At 51.4% G+C, this 7,141-nt stretch overlaps 1 long non-coding RNA gene across 7 annotated transcripts in view; it reads right to left on the minus strand.

Annotated features, from left to right (window-relative positions):
• LOC125924408 (uncharacterized) overlaps positions 1 to 7,127 on the minus strand; it is a 203,112-nt gene extending 195,985 nt beyond the window's left edge. For 2 of the 7 annotated variants that reach the window (XR_007458398.1, XR_007458402.1), the window contains exon 1: positions 6,887 to 7,126. This is a non-coding gene — a long non-coding RNA (uncharacterized LOC125924408). Of the gene's footprint in view, positions 1 to 5,603; positions 5,889 to 5,948; positions 6,053 to 6,886 lie in introns of those variants that run through there. The other 5 variants (XR_007458401.1, XR_007458400.1, XR_007458399.1 and 2 more) reach the window with 5 other exon arrangements.
• Positions 7,128 to 7,141: the final 14 nt, after the last annotated feature.

Genomic DNA, 7,141 nt, shown 5'->3' on the forward strand with positions numbered 1-7,141 from the left:
CGTCTCTCTCTCTCTGTAAGTGTAAAATTTGGAAAAGTACTCCTTGGTTATAATCCTCGGAAAGTGCCCAGAGTTTGCAGGACCCACTTAAACCCACTTCTGCCTGGTCATTGAGGCTCTGGAGAGTCCCTCACCCGGCTGCCTCTTAGCAATCTGCCTCTCTCTCCCGCCCTGGGAGCTTCTTCAAGTCAGGGCTGGGTTCTCATTCACTGCAGCATCCCTGTGCCCGCACTCTCTCACTCACTCGTTTCCCTGTGTGACTACTGCATCCCAGGCACTGTTCTAGAACCTCCCTATCCGACAGAAACAGAACGTGAGTCGCCTGCCCTTTCGCATTTTCTACCGGCCACATTTTTAAGAAGTTAAAAGAAACGGGTGAAATTGATCTTCATAATGTACTTAAGCCAATATATCCAAAGTATCATTTCAATATACGATCAACATTAAAGAATTCATTAATGGGATATTTTACGGTCTTGATACGAAGTCTTTGAAAGTTTACACGTACATGACATCTCCATTCAGACCAGCTTCTTTCAAGTGCTCAGTGGCCACGTGAGGCTGCTGGCTACCCCACGGGACAGACGGTGCAGTTTCAGATGCTTGGGACTCAGCAGCGACCAGTGCAGAAGCCCGTTACTTGTAAAGCCGTGTCCACCGCTACCTGCCTGGACCAAGCGCCTGAGATACCTGCGTGTTCACCCCTGGAGCCCTGGCTTCTGGCTCTGATTTCGGCCCTTCTGTGCACCGCAGCCAGACCAACCGCTCCAAAAGCTAAGTCACGTCCAATCCGTTTGCATCTAAAACCCTTCAATGGCCCATTTTACCAAGGCAAGCACAAGGCGACAGATGTTAACCAGACTGGTTGTGGTGCATGTCACGATACACACAAGGCACGGAATGAACAGGATGACACCAGAGCCAAAGGTAACGGGATAGGTCAATTACACCTCGATTAAAAAGAAGAAAAAGACCACGCCTTCTGAGAGGCCTGCGGACCGCTCCCCGCCCGGCTCCCCCTTCCGCCTCTGTCCCCCTGGCTCACCCTACTCCAGTTCATTCTTCTTGGTGCTCCTTCATCTCACAGGCTCCCCGATGCCCTCGCCCTCTACGCGGGCTCTCCCCGGGACCCGTAACACCCTCCTCTAGACGAGCCTCCTTCACCTCCTCCAAGGCTGCTCCAGTGTCTGCTTCTTGATGGAGCACGCGTGCCCTGACCAGGCAGGTCAACACCGCAGCCCAGCTCAGCCCTCCAGACCCTCACCTGCTCTACTTTGCTCCCGGAGGACACGTTACCATCCACAACGCTATTAATGTCCTTATTTATTACGTCTACTGCTTCTTATCTGCCTCTCCTAGCTATAACGCAAGCACCACATGGACAGAAATCCCTTTCTATTGTTCCTTTACGCGTCTCCACCATCTGGAACAGTGCATGGCACAGAGCAGGCACACGCTACATATTTGCAGAATTAAAGACAAGGAATGAAGGCGTTGTAAGCCCTCAGCCTTACAGAATTTACAATTTAGTGAGAGAAGACAGATATACAGTATATCGGGTAATAAGTATTGTCCTAGTTTGTGCGGGCTGAATACTATAGACTGAGCAATTCAAACGATAGAAATTTCCTTTCTCATAGTTCTGGAAGCCAGATCATGATTCTGGCAAAACTGGCTTCTGGGGAGAGCTCTTTTCCTGGCTTATAAATTCACTTTCTTTCTATGTCCTCACGCAGAGAGAGGAAGAAAGCTGGCTGGGATATCTTCTTACAAAGGTTCTAACCCCATCGTGAGGACCCTGCCCTAAAGTCCTCATCTATCCCTAATTGCCTCTCAAAGGCCCCACCTCCAAATACCATCACGTCGGGGGTTGGAATTTCAACTCAGGAATTTTGGAAGGACACAAACATTCAGTCCATAACAAGCACCATGGAGGAAAATCTCAGGAGGGGAAATGGGAGAGTATAAATATAGCAACTACCACTTACATAGTAACTACCGCATGCCAGGCCTTGTGCAAAGCACCTTCCGCCTGACAGGACAGTGGGGCCAGGGCCACTTTGCACTGCAGCGGGCGCAATTTTTGCCTCCCCTGTCTCCCCGTGTTCCACATCTCCCCCTGGGGACCACCCTGCCCCCACTGTGTGGTCTGGACTAGAAAGGAAGCTATAGGAGGGCAGGGATATTTGTCTCCCGCAGCTGGAACAGAACCACAGCAATTCCTCAGGAGATGAATGAACGGATCAATCGATCTTGAGCAGAGTAACAAAGTTACCAGGAAAAGGGACACCTAAAGAATAATAAATAACAACAACTGCTCTTATGTCTTCTTCAAGAGCTTACTTCCTCTGTGCTAAGTGCTCTGCACCATCCCTGGGAGGGAAAACCCATTCTCCCTGCAGAGCAGCAGAGACAAGTAACCTGCAAAGACAGGCTCACTGGTGCGGGGCACCCCCCCCATCCCTGTCCTTTCTGAGACCTGCTTCTGCAGATTCCCTGATCTCTTATCTCTTTCTTGCTCCTAACAGCCAGCGTTTCTCTCAGATGCTTGCAAAGACCTCTAATGAAGTCACTGCCATCTCATCATCTGTGTAACCAGAATGTTCCCTTTACACATTAAAATGTATTCAGAAACCACTACTCCAGGCAGCCACAGGAAGTAATGAAACCCATTAATTGTAGCAGTAATATTAGCGAACTTTTACTGAAGGTTTACTATGAGCCCAGACATTCTGCTGGATACCTGCTGTCCATCCCCTACTCCTTCCTCCGCACAGCAGCCCGTGAAGCTGGTATTTTATCGTCCCAATTTTACAGATGAGGAAACTGAGGCTTACAGAGGTGAAGCACCTTGCCCCAAAGTAACCCTGGTCTGCACAAGCCCTTGTATGTCCCCAGATGCCTTCTGCTGCTGCTTGGTTTCCTTCTCTGCCCTCAGTGTCCATTCCCTTGGGGCAAACCCTTCACTTCCCACCATGTGGGGCTGTTTCATAGCTAAGACAGCGACTGCAGACTGGGGGCTGCTTGTTTCCTTGAAAACAAAGCAGTTCTTTTTTTTTTTTTCCTTAAGTTTATTTATTTATTTTGAGAGAGAGAGAGAATGAGAGAATATCAAGCAGGCTCTGCACTGTCAGCCAGGAGCCTGATGCGGAGCTCAAACTCAAGAACTGTGACATCATGACCTGAGCCGAAATCTAGAGACGCTCAACCGACTGAGCCATCCAGGCGCCCCTGAAAACAGAGCAGTTCTTGACAGTCACCCGACTCAACTAAGTACCAGGGCTGTGGCAGCCACCAGACAGGTGAACACCACCGGCCCCACTCACTCCACCCTCCACTCTCAAGCTACTCAGGGTCAACAAGGGAAAAAGAGGCAGGTAAACAAGGAATCCTGGGGCTCAGACTACCCACCAGACACCAGCAAAACACCACCCTATACCTTCACCATGCCCCCACTTCCCCCCCCCCCAAAAGAGGAAGAGAAAATAAAGGAAAGGCAATTCAGAATCCAGCCGTTAAAAAATTGGCCGAGACAATTTCGGCCTCGTGAATGGAAGTCCTGCGTTTTGTGACCCACGCTGTTATTGTTTCTACCCACCACAGTCTCTATATGGGGAGGTTCAGGGACTACAAGAGCTACACACACTCAGGGTAACAGCAGGGACCCTGAACAGTTGCGGGGAGTGTGAGGGAGGGGAAGATGGGATCACTGGCCAGAAGAACCCTATCTCCCATCTGCTGTGGATGTTGATCGTAATTGAACGCTGGTCACAAAGCCAGGCAGGGTGCCTGGATGTGGCACTTTGCAAATGCTCATGGATTCTGCACCATGTCTCAGGCTCCTGCCTGGACCCCAGAGGCTTTGTTCCCCAGACCCTGGGGCCAGAGCCTTCCAGACACTAAAGGCCGTACTGGCTCCTTGGCTGCACTATAAGCAGCCTGCTCCCCCAGAGCGAAAGAGGCAGGCAGCCAGAGGAAGGGGTGTCTTTGGGTAAGATGTTGGGGTTTCTATCCTGCCTATGTCCTTCTGCTCCAGGCCAACAAGCATCTTTTGCTTGGTTTTTATTTCACTGCCCCCTAACTTCCGGGAGCTGGCCCTGGGCCAAATCCTGATGGCTCCATTGTGCCCCAGCTGTGTGACCAGAGGAGCTCTTTTCAAACTTCTCTGAGCTGTGGGTTCTTCATCTGCAAAATAACGGCAATAATAATAATAATCCTATTTTATATGATTACTGGGAGATTAAAGGAGATAATATATTTATAGCATTTAGAACTGAGGCTGGCCCACAATAAGAACCCCATCACGGCTAGACATTTTATTATAATTGCCTGGTGAGGTTGTAAGGGGCATAGAATGCAAAGAACATGCTTGACATGATATACAGTTTCCTGTTATTACAGGAACTACTATCATTGTTATTATTACTCCTGCTATTAATTCCTTAGATTACTTGGAAAAACATGAGAGACAGAAGAGGCAGTTATCAGAGGACCATCTGAGCAATATTCTCCAGGAAGGCCCAGAATTTTTGAGGTTTACTAGGCAGGGAGAGTGTAGAAGTGCCTGTCAATGGGACTCATCAACGGTCAAAATGACTCCAGATTGTTGCACTGTTCCCACCTTGGAGCAGGGTCCCCCTACAGACACGGGATATATAAACAAGGGAGTCCTGGTCTCTTAAAGAAATCACAAACCAGCGTCAGGAGAGAAAGAAAAATAACGAAAACAAGAACAAAAGCAAAAACAAGGAGAGTGATGTGTCTACAGCCACCTATGAAAGGGAATACAAAATAAAAAGGCCAAGTACCCAGGAGAGCATCTGACCTCGAGCAAGCACACTTAGGTACAGCCTTTGGCAAGACCCAGGGCCACCTCGACAAACAATATGGACCAGCAACTATCCAAGGTGCTCGGCTTCCTCAGGAAAGGGATGGCTTACGGTTGGTCTGACTAAATTCAGGGACACAAACGCAAAGATGAAGTAGGGGACGACTTACTTATCACCCGGGAGACTCTTTAGCTGAGCTGTGAGAGAAATGTCCATCTCAGGCAGTCAGAAGGCTCCAAACCCAGCCAGCCTGCCTGCCAGCCATTCCAGAAAAAAACACCCAAAACACAAGGGATTGACTGGATGTGGACAGTGAGAATTCACCCGAGTTTTTGACCAGCGATCAGAGACCAGGGGGGGGGGGGGGGTCAGATATTTTAGAACTGAGAAAAAGAACTCCCTCTTTCCAACCCCAAAAAAGCTCCAGCCACGGACAGAAAGCACACACCAGACAGCATGGGGGAGAGGGGGAGGGGAGAGGGAGGAAGAGAGAGGAAAATCGGAAAAAAGAGGCTGATTTCGTCTACTTTTCAAGAGAAGCCTGGTTTATGCAACATTCTGCACTCAAAAGTAGGTAAAGCAACGACAACAGTAAAAAGCACCCTTAACCAGGCACGACAACAATGTGACCACATACTAAATCCCCTCTAGGAGTTCGGTGGGCACAGCATTACGGTCAGCACCAGGCCCACCCAACCTTCCCATCACCGGACCCACACACAGAACTCCAGGCGGGCTGTCTGCCACCGGCCGAGACCATGAGGCAGTCCTCACCTCTAAGACGCGACTCCCTTCCAACAGCAGAGACCAGGCCACGAGGCTCTGCCCAGCCAGGGATTCTGTTTGTCCGTCTGCTGCTTCCAGGAAGGTTTCTCTCCTAATAAATCTTTCAGGAAGTTCCCACTCAGGGTTCAGAAGATCCATACAACCACCTTCTCCACCGGTTAGGGTTTTAGAAAGATTGGCTGTGACCACAGGACTGTGTCAAGTGAACAAGCCTCAACTTGTCAACGCCAGTATGCAAAATAGGTCTGCAACATCCTATGACTAACAGCAGAGCAGATACAGTCCCCACATCCTCAAGGCTCCCGCCCCCCCCCAGCACACACACAAACCCACGTTTCTCCAGGGCTTGCTTGCTCCAGCAGCAAAACAGCTCCGGGAGCCAGGACTCAGGGTGGTGGAGTGGGCCGCTGGGGGTTGCCAGGCTCTCTTTGGAAAACCTGAGGCCAGAAAGGAAAACCAAAACTTCACCCTCTTCTCCCTAAACGCCCTCACAAGAGATTTCCTCTCTTCTCTCATCTTCTAGAAGGGCCAGGGGTCAGGGGCTCCAGCGAACAGAAGAATATTCCACGCTTACAGAGCATCAGGAAAATTCACAGTGTATCCGGGCACCGGACTCTTGCAGCCTCATGGCTGCCCTTCCTGAAAGTCAATACCCACCCCCAACACTGGCGAAAATAAGAGCGCGTGAGTCTGGGGAGGGTAAACACAATTAAACCAACAAGCCATCCGAAAAGAATGACCATGATAAGGCTGTGGGGCCACCCAACAAATCTGTAAAGGCGAGGCAAACGCAGAGAAAGTTTCAAAAAGCAGTTTCGAAAATCATCTGGGGGGGGGGGGGGGGGGGGGGAGGAGGATGGTCAAGGATGGAGGGAGCATCCTATGGTTCACAGATCTCTCGTTTCTCAAAAGGGGCCTGCAAACCACATCTGCGACCCCAAATCAGTACTGATTGGAGGAGGTCTATTCTTAGGTGTTAGGTAACAATACACCTCCCATCAAGTGCACAAAACCGGAATTCTCTCTATGCATGCCTGGGCCATCTGATGTCTCCCCCTGCACCCACCCCTCCCACCACCACCCCCCCCACCAACGCCCAAAACTCACCGCCACTCTGAGTCTGGTGATGAGGAAAGTACACGGTTAACAAGCACACACGGGAATCCGAAAGCCCCTTCCCTCCGTCCAACTAACTACTCATTGCGCATCCCAACCCGCCAGGCCAAGGCTTTCGAGTTCCCAGAAACGCAGAGGGCAAAATTCTAACTTACTGGAAGGTGGATCCCGCCGCGTCTCGGCAGGTCGCCGGCGCTGCCAACATCCTCTCGGCGTGGAAATCCGCTCGGGGGGCCCGGGGGGTGGCGGGGCCCGTCCCCGCGCGCGGCCCCTCGCCGCCCGTCCGGGTCCAGGCCGCCCCGAGCCCGCCCGGCCCGCGGGCCCATGTGCTCGGCGGCCGCACGCGCTCTGCCCGCTGGAGCGCGGGGCTGGCGGGCGGCCCGTGACGTCACGGCGGCTCGCGCTCGGGC

This window comes from Panthera uncia, chromosome F2, assembly GCF_023721935.1.
Source record: "Panthera uncia isolate 11264 chromosome F2, Puncia_PCG_1.0, whole genome shotgun sequence".
Classification (NCBI taxonomy): Eukaryota; Metazoa; Chordata; class Mammalia; order Carnivora; family Felidae; genus Panthera; species Panthera uncia.